This window comes from Pseudopipra pipra, chromosome 5 (assembly GCF_036250125.1).
Source record: "Pseudopipra pipra isolate bDixPip1 chromosome 5, bDixPip1.hap1, whole genome shotgun sequence".
NCBI classification, from domain to species: domain Eukaryota; kingdom Metazoa; phylum Chordata; class Aves; order Passeriformes; family Pipridae; genus Pseudopipra; species Pseudopipra pipra.
Window position 1 is genome coordinate 4,599,988 of NC_087553.1, and position 15,062 is coordinate 4,615,049.

At 40.9% G+C, this 15,062-nt stretch overlaps 1 protein-coding gene across 5 annotated transcripts in view; it reads left to right on the forward strand.

Annotated features, from left to right (window-relative positions):
• The window catches only part of LOC135414010 (transcription factor ETV6), a 130,136-nt gene that overhangs the window by 20,900 nt on the left and 94,174 nt on the right, over positions 1–15,062 (forward strand). The gene's annotated exons all lie outside the window — the stretch shown is intronic.

Consider the following 15,062-nt stretch of genomic DNA (forward strand, 5'->3'; position numbering starts at 1 on the left):
CCATTGGGTGTGTGTATGGGAATGCATAACCATCTTAAGTCTTCTAGAATGACTGTCCTGCTGTACATTTATTATCATGGAATAAATTGCCCACATTACTAGCAACTTAATTATTCTGGAACAAAAATACTGTGATTCCAGAATTGTCTCTGTATAGAGAGCTACTCCAAAATAAAAATTGGGCAATGGCTTCATGTGCAGTAGCTCTGCTACTTGGTTGCTTTCTGTAGGCAAGATGTTTTTAAACTGATGCTTGAGGTGAAAGGCAGTAATGTGAATCCCTTTTTACATCAGCACAGCCTGTCTTCTGCAAATTTGTCCTGAATTATTGTTATCCCAGTTTATAAAATGAAACTAAAATATCCAACTCCCAAACCCAAGTTTGCACAAGCCCTTACTGTAGGCTCCAGCTAAACTCCTGAGTGTAAATTTGGATCTGTGTAGATGCACCTCTGTGCCTGTGACTTTGGTGGGACACTGTGTATGTGCAGATACCCACTGTGCAGATCTGATGACAGGATGGTGATCCCACGCAAGTGAGAGAGCACAAGTGTTACCCTTTGTTTAGCAATGAGTGCATGGGAAATGTGGAATAGGACCCAGGTAGTTCAAAGCCCGGGAAGTGTGCTATCTTTGAGATCCCTGAGCAAACCTACCCACTCTCACAGTTTAATGGGAGCCCTATATTATATGGAGATGTTAATAAGTCATTGGGAGGAAAAGCTATATGTATAAGCCTTTTTGCACTACTACAGATGAATCAAAACACTCAGTAAATTAACTCTTTTTGTAATATGTGTATAGATCCTATAAATGGACTTGGAACAGGCTTCAAGGCTGAGATTTTACAGTTTCTATTTTGAGCATGGATCTAACAAGACCTGTAGGCTTAAGCATTTTAAGCTTATTTCAAAGCTACTATATTACTCTTGTCTATCTAGCTATTCCTTTAACACCCTAACTTTTCAATTAACCTGAGTACTGGCTAATCCACTACACACACAGAGAGTATTAATTCCAGACATTTCATAAGACAGATTTTAGACTTTCACCCACATGATGATGTGTTAACTTTAAAGCATGTAGTTTAGAAATAAAGCAGAAGTTCAACTAACAAAAACTCCTTAAACTTGCTTAAAGTGAGACTTATTCAGTCCCTTTTTTTAAAATACATAAATTCATGTACAAATACAGAATTTGCAGGATGAGTTGTTAGTTTGTTTCCCTGCTTTTTTTGCTTTAAATAACCAGATACGTTGCATGTGCTGTTACATCTCTGTAGTGTGTTTGTTACATAGAAGTAGAACTGGTTGCAAGTGTCATTTCCCATGAAAAATCTCAAAAGATTTTTTAATAGATTTTTCCTTTGTAATGGAAAAAGTTCTTTTATGTCTAGTTTCAGAAGAAATACTTTTTTTCCACAAACAGAAAATCAGCCACTTCTGTGTATTACTTCCTATGTTAAGATGACTGCTGTTAATGTCTGTCGTGAATACTTTCATCAATTAAAGTAGATATAGAAGCTTACCAGTATAGCACTGGACTGATCTTGGAGAAATCTGGTTGAAAACCTGGTCAGACATGATGTTCTGCCAGCAATTAATCCAAACTGAAGAGGTGCTGCCTCAAGGTATTTATCATGATATTATTTGTCCCTTCCACCTCCATCCCACTGCTTATGAAAGGCTCTTATTTTCTCAGGTTTGCCTCTGTAGTTGCTTCCTAATCCAGTTCAATTAAAATTATCAGTTTGGGTTTTTTTTTCCTTAATGTATTCTGGATTTATTTATTTTTAGTAGAAACATGTCATTTTTTTTGAATAGTGAAATTGGGAAGTTGAGGTACTGGTCTCAGGGAGATTTACCTATCAGTGGTCTTGGTTGTGGTCTCCTGAGCCAGCTTTTCCCTGTTTCTAAAGCATGTTTTCTGAGTGACATCTACGTCTTGAGGTAAAAATGTTTATTAGAAAGCAAAGAAGTTAAGACTGCAGACAAATTCTGTTTTACAAATAGCAGAGAATCTATTTTACCATTATAGGGAGAAATAAAAAGCAGATGGTATGAATTTTTGACAGTGGGACTTCATCTGCTGGTAGAAAAGGGCTTGTTCTGGAGAGCGGCATGTGGGGTGTGACCTGATTTGCATGCTCTCGTGCTGCAGAGCCATCCCAGATGTATCTTGACCCATGCTGTGGCCAAAGTTCAAAGCAGCCCGTTTGCTGTGGGGCTCCTTGGAGCAGCGACTATCCTTACCCCCTCTTCCCAAATGTATCTGCCATGCTTTGGTGTCCTTACATGTGGCACGGCCATGCAGGGATGATGGTGAGAAAGAACTTGGCCCCTTCCCCTGACTCTGCCATTGACTGGAGAGACAAACTTGGAAATAGGCTTTGCTTGTTTGTGCACTAATAAGGTGGGTTAAGATGTGGGTCTCCTTTGAAAGGTTCTGCATGGAGGAGGTGGCAATGCTGCTGATGTGATGTGTTGTGACTGGTTGCACATGTGCACCTGAAATCTGCCCAGCAGCCCAGTGTGCAAGGCAATTCCATGTGCCTGGCCTCATCCCAGGCCTTGCTGGTGCAGTCTCTCAGTGTTTCTAGTACAGGCTTTGGCTTGCAACAGAATCCTCTTGTTCTGTATGTCAGTGGGGACAAAGAGACTCCTCCCCCTCATAGCCTAAACTGTACTACAAACTTAGGTACCACTGGAATGGATTAAGTGCTAAATGACTGAGGTGCTGTTCCCATCTGCCTATACACTGGGTTTCAGATTCAGGTAATTGAAATTATCCCCTAGCAGCTTTAATCATCAGGTAGTTCATTGCCATGGTGTATTTTGGGATCCCAGCATTGCTTGGGCTGACCTGCTGTCACCAATCTGTTGGCTTGATTGGGCACAGTTACCGTGAGAGGTTGGGAGTTCTTCCCTTCAAACCATGGCTCCTCTGCTGCTCCAGCTATTACGCATGTACTCAGTGTGTTAATGTTCATTACCCTGTATCAGGAGCCTTGCAACATCTGCTTAGCTCAATTTTTGTCCCCCTGCTAGCCAGCGAGGAAGTGACTGTGCTTTCCAAAAGGGCAGGGGAAGGGAGAACAAAAAAGAGCTAAAGCAAATGGGCTTGTGAGCCTGGTGGTGCAAAGCATCCCTTCTTTCACACCCTCTCTTTTGTACTAAATTTAATTGTTGTGGTGAATGAGCAGGCTTGTACTCAGCAGCAGCGTGTAGTCCCTAAACTGTCTCTGTTTCCTGCTGATTTTATGTTTTGCTAGGAAGGACATGGTGCAGGACATGAGCTAGGATTAAGCAACCAATATAGGTGTCAGTGGAATGACTGTAGTGAGAGACAGGCTGGCTCGCTCTATCAGCGCTGTCTAAAAGGAAGTAGCTGTGACCTATCATGTAACAACAGGCTTTTCCTTCAGTGCTGAAGCCATTCTCTTGTTCAATGGTTTAGTTGCATCCCAGATTGCCTGATGCTGAACATTAATTAAGGAGTCCATGATCAGATGTTTGCAGTTTGACAGGAGCAGCTGACACTGGTTTAAAAGGAAATATGTTGTAATATTTCCTCCATAGAACCTCTGAGGAGAAACTTTGGTCAGGATTTTTCCTTGATAAAATTCTGCTTTGACATAGTTGAGAGAGGCAGGAAATTTCTCCTGTGACTTCTCATTACAAATGATGTCATCATGAGAACAGCATCTTTTGCTTCCTGAGGATGTCTGCCCTTGCTGCTAGTTTCCCACCTGAAATCTTAACTTACCGTGGGTGACAGTAGACACATGCTTCAGGAGCTGCAAACTGTGAAGTGTGAACAGCCATCCCCATGATAAGGATATTAAGAAGAGTCCAAGCTCTCTGAAAGCCTGTTTTCTGCATGAAACTTGAAGAAAATGAGGTCAAGGTTCAGGTAGACTTCAGGAGTTTACAATGGTGAAGGAGGTATTATGTCAGTGCAAGTAAAATTTAACTGAAGATATAACTTCTGGTTTGTTTGCTTATTTTTTCCTGGAAGATTTCCTCCCTTCCCCCCAGCTTCAAAGGTCTTTGAATAAAGAGTTATATTTCTGAAGTCTAGCTGAATGACAGCAAGTGAAACAGTGTGTGACACCTACAGTTTGTACAATCATCCTTAGTGGGCTCTTATATCACAGGGAATAGTCAGGTATGGAGTGGTTTTTTTTTATATAGACCTGAAGTTTTCTAAAGACTGGGTTAGTGTTTTGGCCAAAGATTATATAGATGCATCAGGGAATCGTAGCCTCAAGTGCAGTGTGAGAGCAGAGGGGATCCTTGTGGCCTTACCATTTCTGCTTTGAAGGCTCACTCAGGCCCTGCTCTTCAGCCATCAAAGCTTATTTAGGCTTTTGCTGCCTGTACTGGTGTGGTTAAATGATAGCATGGGCAACTACTACCTTATGTATATGTTTAGAAATGCAGCCTGTCTTGCTGGGTGCTGAGGATTACTGTTGGCCTAGATTTGGCATCTTGTCAGTGTAAGTGAACATAGCTGTTTGTTTGTTTGTTCTTTTCTCTTGTTCTCTGAAACAAGTGTCTGAAATTTAAAGGTAGAAAAAGATACAAAGAAAAAGATAGTTATATGGATGATAATGTTCTTTAATGATACAAATTGCTCTGTAAATCTTTGTCAGGGAACAAAGCACTTGTGCCTAGGATTACCCTCATCACTGTACAAATTGGCTGGTAGAAGTTTGTGAGTAATTTGTGCATATGGGGAACATATATACCTGATAATTCCAGTTTCCCCACTACCCCCTTTTCTGTTTGTATGCACATCCTTATCTCTACTAGAGTGTTGCTTTCGTCTTGAGTTTCAGTGGTTGAAACTACTTATTACGAAAATGTTAGAGTGCAAGCCATCCTAGTTACATTAAATCTGCACCTGCTGATGCAGTCACTGTGTGTAGCTAATCAAATACCTCTGTTTAACTTGAGGGTCAATTTTTCTTGGGTTTGAGCCCCCAGTGGCTTCAAGTAAGCTCCTGGACTTTGCTCTGGAGCAGGTAAAGATCACTCAGGCATTCCCTTTTGCCTAGTCTGCTTTGGGATTGTAACTCCTGATGACAGGATGGTAAGGAACAGGAGTTAAATTCCTGCGATTGTTTATTAAACTTTGACCTTTGACTAGACGGGAATTTATGGTCCAGTGTAAATTGAAAGGAAGATATTACAACTGACACCCATTAACTAACACAGGTGTAAAATTTACTAGCCAACATTGGCTTCAGGGTGATCACTTTGGGTGATTTTTATGGGCTGATGCACCACTTTTGAGACCAATGGCATGCTGTATGTTTGGTGCAGTGTCTGTTCTCACACATATTGAGATAAATTAGTTTGAATTAATACAGGGCAAAAAAACTTCTAGATGACCCATTGCATAGCAATGAGCTGTATTACAAGATTAGTGTTGAGTTGTGTCTCTGTAAAGAATAGAGGTGGCTTTTTCTAAGTAATGTTTCAGATGCAGCTGGTGTTGCTGACCAAAAGAAATCTTCCAATTTTGATTTAATCAGAAGGACTACTTTTGCTAGAGTGCGAGGGTGGAATAAGATGGTTTTCTTTTAGAAAAAAACCCTACCGTCTTTGTTGTATTAATAGGCACCTGTAGGTATTCTGAATAGTGAAAAATCCCTCTAGCTCTCTGATCTCTAGGACTGTTCTCTAGGACTTGTTGAGGTATTTGGATTTGCAGTTTTGTCTGAAATCTGCATATCTAGTGCCCTTAGAATTTGTATTTCCATAGAGGGTGGGAAAGAAACCCACGACCTTTAACAAAAGAAGATTTTTATGTTTTTTTCTGACTTCCACAGCTCTTATAGTTAAACCTTGAAGATAAGAGCTTGTGCTGCTTCTAAAAACCAGAGGCTTGTGGTGTTTCCTCTCACTTGCTCTCATGTGTTTCCTTTCCATTCTCATCAGTGAGATCTGATCCTTTTTCATGTTCTCTGCTGTATTTGTGACTCTCTCTGTTTCCCATTTTTCTTCCCTGCATTAGAGAATTTGTGCCCCTGAATTCTCACCTGTCTCTTGGTAACAGGATTCCTCATTCTCTCTCCCAACTAGGAGCTCTGTGTACATGTGATACTAAATTCTGATGTGCCAAGGATGGTATATGCATCTCCCAACAGGGTTGATGCATTTTTTTTTATCTGTTCTGTAATTACAGGCTTAGCTATGGCAAGGGGTATTATCATGCTGCAAGGTATCACTGACTGTGTGACCAGCTACCTATTGCAAGTAATAGGAGCAGGTAGTTCTGCTCACTAAAGATACCAGTATTTCTGTTTTCCATATTTGCAATTTTCAGTGTTCAGCAAAACCTGTAGTTCCTTGTGTCAGTTAGGAATGCACATGCTTGCTCACAGTTTCAGATTAGTTCATGCAACATCAAGTGTTAAGATCTTGCATTTATTTTTGCACACTTGCAGATTGAGATGAGTTCCAGCACAGGTTCCTGATTAATACTATAAATCTTAATGTTAAGATTGAAGTTGCAATGGAGATATGTAATAATATGCATATATAGCATAAGTGTATGTGCATGTGCATAAGTGTGTGTGTTGAAAGATAGCAGAGCTTTGTTTGAGAGCCTGTCCACTCTTTCACCTACATCAACTAGACCAATAAAAAGTTTCACATTTCCATCCAAACCAGGCTTACCCAGCTTTTAAATGTATTAGTAGCTTTAGTATTTCCACTCTGGGGCCTTGGATCATTTATTAGGATTCCAGTCTGGATGGAGATAGGAAGAGGAGAAGCTTTTGGTGTAAATAAATAAAGAAATACTTTTTTTTTTTCTTTATGGCAGCTTACAAAGTTATGTAATTTTAGCACAGGATTGTCAGGCAGGAGGCAAGTAGAATGGTCTCTAGTTCCATAATGAATGCAGTTTTTTGCATGCATGTCATCCTATCACACACAGAGTGTACATTGTTCTGTCTAATTCAGGCTGGATTTTCCTGGTGTGAAGAATCACACTTGCCATCAGTGTCTTATATGTCTTAGCCTAAAAGCAGTCCAAGGATGCATGCTGTAGAGGAGGGGTCTGTAGGATGGCTTCACTGTGTCCATGAAGTCTGATCCATGTGAGCTGTAAGCATCCAGTCTGTTTTGAGAGATCCTTTCTTACACACTGTGTGGTTATGTATGTTGATATTACTGTTGCCTCCATGAATTCCTCCGTGGTGGCTACCAAGGGACCTGGACAAGCTTGGGCAGCTTACAACCATAGGAGGTGGTGTTTCTGTAGGGCTTGCAGGGTCAGGAGGGCTCATTCTCATTTAAGTTGACTCTAAGGACTCTCAAACAGCTGTCTTTCTGGTGAATGATTTTTTTTTTTTTTTTTTTGCTTGCAGGTGTGTAAGCAGTGGTGCCCATTTACTTGTTGTGCAGTGAGATTGTCAATCCCTCATAAATTGTTTGTAAATCGCTTTGGGATCTTTCTGGCTGACAGAATGATCCCAGCCCTGCAAAGCCCAAACCTTAGGGAGCTAAACCAGCTGCCAAAGAAGCAGGTGTGTCAGCTCAAAGTAGCCTGTGAGGAGCAGCTGTATGCTCGAACTTTGCCCGTTTATTTACTCAAGGTTTTATCTCATCCTTTATTATACAGCCCAGTGAAAATGAATATTTACCATGTCAGTTAAACCAGGGCTATCTGAGAGGCAGACTCCGTGTGTGCTAGGTGGCCTCAAGGGTGAGAGAGCGGAGCAATACGCGAGTGTTAAAGGGGAAGGCTGTGCTTTCTGTGCCATTGGAGAAGATAGAGACACCTGAGTAAACAGTGGGGCACCCCAGGCTGTGTGGGTAGGGTGACTGGTTTGGTACACTCAATTGATTTTTACTTTTTATTTTTTAATTTTTTTTTCTCATGCCCATAGCATTTTTGTTCTGTGAGGAAATTTTTTTATGTTAGATCAAGACAAGAGCACTCCAAACAGAAAGCTAAACTTGCATTTTATTTTGCACATGAAGAGGAAAATTAATATTAAACCAGAATTTTCTGAATCAAAGACCAAGTGTTCTACTTGGAAAGTGTAGCAGCACAGTTTGCTGTTGTGCTCTAGATAAGTTACTCTGAAAAAAAAAAAAAACCAACCCAAACCAACAACCCTCAACATTTAAACCTGTGTGGCAATTGAAAGGGCTATTTTTGGTGTAATATTTTGATGTTAGCAAGATTGCATGTATTGAGGGAAATGTTTGCTATAACATTTGTTACCACTTCTGGTCTTCAGGCCTCTGGCAGTGGACTTACAGCAGGCAGTTGTGACTGATGAATTATTTTCTGTTTAGTGTATTGTAGGACAGTAAAGCAGCATCATTTTGTAGGATTCTGAACTGTTTGGTGTTAGAGTTAAGGCATTCATATCCCAGCATTGGTTGGGAATTAGGCACATGTATGTAGAAGTGGCATGACCATGCAGGGAACCATATGGTTGCTTAGAAGACCTGATCTCTGTGCCTGGCTCTGCCTACCTTGGGCAGCTCATTTCACTACATTGTGCCTCAGTTTCCCATTTTATCTGCCACATAACATCTCTTTAGCTGTTAAACGATTTTGAATGGGTCTGCGTTTCGCTGCTGAAAACAACTGCTCAACTTCAACACATACTTAATAAATGTAAACAGTTATGGTCTTAGGATAGTAAAAAGAAATTTAGAAAGATTGTGTTTGATTTTTGATTTTCCAACTGTATTACCAAGGTTTGATCTTTGGACCTGTATAACTAAAGTTTTTCTTTGGTTGCTTTCTGTTATTCTGCCTTTCGAAGGACTTTGTGGAAAAGCAAGCAGCATAAAAATCACATAACCAGTTTGGCAGGTCCTGTATAAACAGGCGAAATGCCAGGAAAAGTCATATGTCTTTGTTGCCAGCTTAAAAAAATTCAGGTTAATTTTCTCCTAATGAAAACCTCAGCCTTTGCTGTTCATGAGGAGGACTGTGGGGGAGGGCACATGATGAAAGGGGCTTGGAGGTTGCTTGCTGGAAGGAACATGTGTGTCCTCAAATGCTGAGAATATTGTCTCAGTCACCTTCTTGGCTATAGGAAAAGAAGAAGCATTTTTCATGCTTCTTGTAAGCAGGTTTGGTTTTTTTCCTTCCCCCATCTCCTCTGACAGTCTCACAGCTCAGCTCTGGTGTTAAAAGCACCCTGCTTGGGTAGCTGGGGTGATTGATTGATGCCCTCCTGTTTTGCTTGTACCAGCAGAGAGCTTTGCTGGTTTAGACTGTTTAGCTGTGAGTTGGGTCGGGTGAGGAATCCACCCTTCCTAGATGGATTTGTGCCATGTATAACCATGGGAAGGGTTTGGAGTGCCTCTATCCTGATTCTTGTGGCAAAGGAGGGATGTGTTTCTGGAATGATTTTGAAGCTCTCTTACGATGCAAGCCATCCATCTTTGCTACCCCTTGTGAGTGGAGAGATTTCAGTCAATGCTTTGACAAAGAGGAGCATTAGAAATCAGTTGTTCCCATGGGGGGGTGTGTTTAAAACCAATGCTCAATTGCAAAGTGAAATGATGCATTCTGAGAGCTCTGGCAAGATGTCCATGTCATTGTACTTTTCTCTTTCTATTTCTTCTATTTCTAGAGCAGCAACATAATCCCAGAAACATGGCCATGTCGGCAGAGGGTCGAAATGGGATTTAGGCAACTTGCTGCTTCTTCCTGCACCTCTGTTCCTAACTGTAAACTAAGATTCAGACAGATCCTTCCTCTAGTGCTTCACTATCTTAACTATTTTGGCTTTGAGCTCTTCAGGGCTGCCTTCTGCTTGGTATTTCTGGAATGCCTTGGACAATGGCCCTGTGTTTCAGTTTGCTTCTGAGTGCAGTCACTGTATAAATGTCAAGTCCTAACAGTGAAGCCCAGTAGAGTTCTTGGGAGAGAGTATTATTTTCTAAGGTGTCGAAGTAGGTTTTTGCTCAGCTTCTGTCACCTGAATGGGCTAGCCACCTTATCTGCATATGTTTTGGTTCCTCCACTTGTAAAGGTGAGTGTAATAACAGTTCTCTCTATTGCAAAAAAGTGCTAAAGGTATTATAGGACTTATTTAAAATTAGTGTAGTAATGAGGACCACGAACAAGCCTTCAGATTGAGTTAAAATGAGTTCAAGACCAGCACTTTACTCTTTTTCTTAAAAATGTCTGGAGTTTGCTCTATTTCAGCTGTCTCGGTTCCCAAACTTCCCACTTATGTAGTGAAGCAATATTTGAAGGTCAGAAGCAGTCTTATGGTAAGGGTGGAGTGGCTCTCACGGCAGTGTCCATTCAGATGTGAACCAGCAATGCTTAGTTGTGAAAACAAACCAAAGATAGCCAGAGTGAAACTTAAGCACTTCTGTTCTGCTAGGAATAACATCATAACCAATGCTCTGGGATTACGAGCTAAAACAAAATAATAATTTGAGGAAGAACAAAAAGTGATGCAGAGGTTGAAAGGAACAATTAAAACAATTGGGGAACTTAACAAACAGGAAAAGCTATGGCAAAAGGAAAGCAGCTAAACTGAGACTTGTCACAGGGCTTGACGCACCTGTGGGCTCAGCATTATCCCATTGTCCTGTTGTCACAACCAAGGCAATGAGCGCTGTGGTAATGCCACAATTTGTTTTGGAGCATCAGTAGCAGGACTGGGAACAGACCTGTGTCCTTCTTACTATTTCTCTTCAAACCTCTTCTGCACAGCTTGTTTTATCCTGTCCTTTGCAGTCTGACATCTGCCGCCCAGCCTTGTGCAGAACCACTGTTCAGGAGGTGATCCACTTTTTATTCCTCTTCTGAGTGCTGGGAGCGCCCCTGGAATTTCCAGACTGAAGGAATAAGGACTGTGTGGGATGTACCCTGTCACAGGATAGGTCATACCTGGAAGACATCTCTTGTTTTCAGAGTGGTTGGGAAAGGATTGCTAATAGGTCTCCTTACGCAACAGAATATTCACCCGCTTAGTTCATTACTTATTAGCTCCAGGCAGGGACATTGCAGATTTGGTAATAGTAATGGTCAGATTATTACAGTGTACAGCATTAATGGCGAGAAAGCATTTAATATGAGCCATCACTCGACACTGTCATCGTCCTCGGAATACAGAACATATTGTCTGATTCAGGCTAAGCTCTCCTCCTGTCAATACCCCTTCTTAAAAGTATGTCTGGCTCGTGAGCTTCAGCTTCTTTTCAAACACGTTTGAGAGCACATCTCTTCTTCTTTTGAATCAGATATGCAGTACCATCACCAGCTGTTTCTGTATGAATATATTTTAAAACCCTCCTTAAAGTTCTGCCAATCCTGATGGCCCTGTGCTGGAAGAACTATATTTTAGAGAAAATAAAAGATCTTGCTGTGCCTGAAGCTATCCCCGAGATGGTTTGTTTACTTTTTCTAAGTAATATTTTCATGTCTGATGCACTGATCAGCAGAAAGTTCAATTTATTCTAGTTTGCATTCTCATACCCATAGACAGCTGACTGGAGAGACCTTCCAAAAGCTGCTAAGTAGCTTGTTAAATAAATTGTAAAAAAAGTAACCCAGTTCTTGTCCAGTCTGACCTGCTGCAGATTTTGTTTCTTTTTATGTAACTCAGCTTCTTTCTGTGGTTTCCCAATGCATCTTAATGTTTTAATCACAGCTTCTTATTAGTTTATCCTTCTGCAATGTCTTCCAGGTTACCTTCTTTTTCCTCTGTTTTTATTTCTCTTTGGATATTGGATTGTATCTGTCATATCTCTGTCCATTTCTGTAGTTCCTTTATTTCTTCCTTATAAGCTAGACTGTTTCACTCTTGTAAAACTTGTCTGTCTTGCACATATGGGGTGTGTGTGTATATATGATGCAGAATGAAGTGCCTGGAAATGTGCAGGATGCAGTTTTCGAAGTGAAATCCTACCAGGCGTTTTTATATACTCTCCTTCTTCAGCTAGACTTTCCTTTTATAGTCACACTGATCTTATTTCATTCATGTTAAAGTAAGTAGCTGAAGTAGGTGAAAGAATAGTAGGAGAGGAAGATTGTAATTTGTTGTTTCTTCCATTTCCAGTTTCTGTATAGTAGTCAAGGTCAGTGCAAGTATGGTCCTTTCTAGGAACTCCCTCTGCGTGTAATGCGCTGGGAGTCAAATAATCTGAATCTTTCTGATATTTTATAGTGGCAAACATCCATCATTTCTTGTTTCTGGACTAGCTTATTAAGACAGTCTTTGAGAATGGGTATTTTATTTGGCTGTCTTTCTCCCGTTGTGGATGCTGTTCGGTTTTCCTGAGCACTCAAGTGGATCTGCTCATTTTTTCACCAGCAGCGCTTATTATAGCTCTCCTATTCCCAGGCTGGCCTAGATTCCCTCTGGAAAGTAGCCTTTACCTACTTGTAAAGTGTTGTTGAAGAAGGGGATATAGCACCCTCCGTGCCATGCTGTGTTTGCTTGGTTACTGTTGCACCACTTGAATCTTCAGGAGCAGCAACTCTAAGGTGTAACCTTAGACCTTGTCATGGCACCCCCAGGTTTTGCTGTGTGTTTGGTATGTCCTTTTTTCATGGAAAGTCTGCCAGAATTCTGAAGCGTGATGAAATGCAATGGTGCTGTGTATGCCAATAGTGGGGGGTTTTTTGCCAGTGAGGAAAGTAGTGAAGATGCCTGAGAGGTTAAACTGTTGTTTCACAGGACAGCAAGTAGGTACACCAGTTCTCTGGTCTGAAGTGGTCTTCAATACCAGAATCCAAATCTGCGATCAGGGTTGTTTTTGCAGTGCCTCCAGCAGTGGATGACTTTTCTTTGAGAAGGCACCTACATGATCACACATAAACGAGTTTTTTCCAATTTGGTGTAGTAGCTGATTTTTTGGGTGTGCCATTTTCAAATGGTAACAGATACAAGATAATTATGGCATATCGTGATGCAATTTGTTTCCAAATAAGCATATACGTATACACACTGTCGACTCTCAGGTTCAAACTGATTTCATGTAGATAAGGAGAGAGAGTAGACTTAAGTTACTGAACTGTAGAAGATAAATATTGAGGTCCATATGTGAATTTTACTTCCACACTAATGTAAATCAGAATCAGAAACATGGTTTAAAAAAACCCCACAAACGTGAGAGTTTTGCAGGTACAGATGGGAGCAGAGTCCAGGTGTGCAATGGGACCAAGAAGAGTCACTTCTTATATTTGTAAATGGTATTTTTAAAATGTGTATTTCAGGGTGTTGTAACTCCACAGGAATTCTGTTTCCATCAGTGACTGAGGATTAAAAGAACCTGTGACTTTTATGTGAATTACTCTCCTATGATTTTTCCACTACTTAATTGATGGGCACATAGATATCCCAGGGCAGTGAATGAGTTGACCTTGTCCATGTGACAGTTCTCACCTGTGGTTTGTGTTATGTAAATATTTGAAACCTTCTGTTGTGAAGGATTCTGTTCACAGTAATTGTAGCTTCAGTAAAAATGTTCAGAAAGCAATGCACATCCCTGATAGAAAGACTAGAAGTGATGATTGTGCTTGAAAATATGTTTGAATGCATAGTAAGCAATTGCAGTATTTTGACAGCTTCATAATGCAACCAAGTAAGAACACTTGTGCTGCCAGGCCAGCCTTGAGATGCTGAAGAGGAGCTTTCCCATAACACATGAGAGGGCAGGTCCTTGTACACCATGTTTCCCTTAGTTTTCCCATCTCAGTTTCATGGCCTCCAGAAATCTTGCACTGAAATGAGCACATGACTCCGGTAACGGGTGTTCAGAGTGTTAATTCCCATGCATGCAGGCAGGGTTGTACAACTACCATATGGTACAGAGATGAGGCTCTCCAGCCCTCCCTGTTTTAGAAAAAAGAACACAAAAAAGTGCAGTGAACTATCCCTGAGGCGCAGCTATCCAAGCTTGGAAGGTCCTTCTGTGTTGCCCTCCTTGCTTCCCTACCGCTTACTCGCTGGCCACAGTACTTTTCCTAGCTGTGCAACTGTCTGTCTGTCTCAAACCTTCTGTGGTGCTTTGTGTGAAGCAAGTGTACTAACAAAACCATGATAAATGCCAAAGGAACCCTGTGGATCACAGCAGTGGCCCAGCTTTTTCAATGCCCTGCTTAAACAAAGGTCAGTAGCAAGCTCTTCAGAGGAGTGTTGCAGTGACAACCACATAACACAAATTTTGGAGTTGCACGTGTAAAAGAGCTGGCAATAGGTCGTTTCTTAACATCAGGCAGTTGAATCCATGGCTGGTTTCTGCCTTGAAGTAGTAGGTCTCTTGAAGCAGTAGTGCCTCTTCTTGGTGCCTTGTTGAAGAAGGGTGGGTGGAAAGATAAGGCTTTACTCCCATTTAGAGTATGATGATTCCACTTCTAAATTCTGAATCAGAATCTGCCTCTTGTGTATTTTGTGCTACCTAGCTGAGATATCTATGGATAAAATTCTTTATTATACATATAAATGACTAATCATTTCATGAATTGTACTAAGATTTTTGTCTTAGTATTATCTTCTAGTTTTACCTGATAGTATCTTCTCACAGCCTGTTCTATTCCCTATTCCCCCATATTAGCAGTGACCTCAGTGAAGAAATATTTTTTGAGCATGTGGTTCAACTATTTATTTGCTTCATTGGTATTTGCTAATTTGAAATATTTTGGAGTGCTTTTACAGCAATGCAACTGTATCATGGCATTTTCAATGACAACATTGATCTCTTCAGGTTGCCTCTCCATAACACTTGAGTGCATCAATATTGTTGTCTGTATAATTTTAGTTTAATTAGAACAGTGGCTGTAATCATTATGGGAGAAGCATGAACTTCCCCACTGTCTCCTTTCCCCTTCCCTTTGTGATGCACCATTGCACCTCCATGCTGGTTTTTTATTTACTTAAATAAGGATCAAGACATGAGAGGGTAACCATCACCTGCCCCTGACCCAGGAGGGACAGGATGAAGGAAGGAGTCAGGGAGGAACTCAACTTCACAAAATTGCTGAGGTTACAGAGACAATCTCTGCTCTCAGTGTGCAGGAAATGAGATGTTAATCTTTTCCCAGTGCTGCTTTGCATA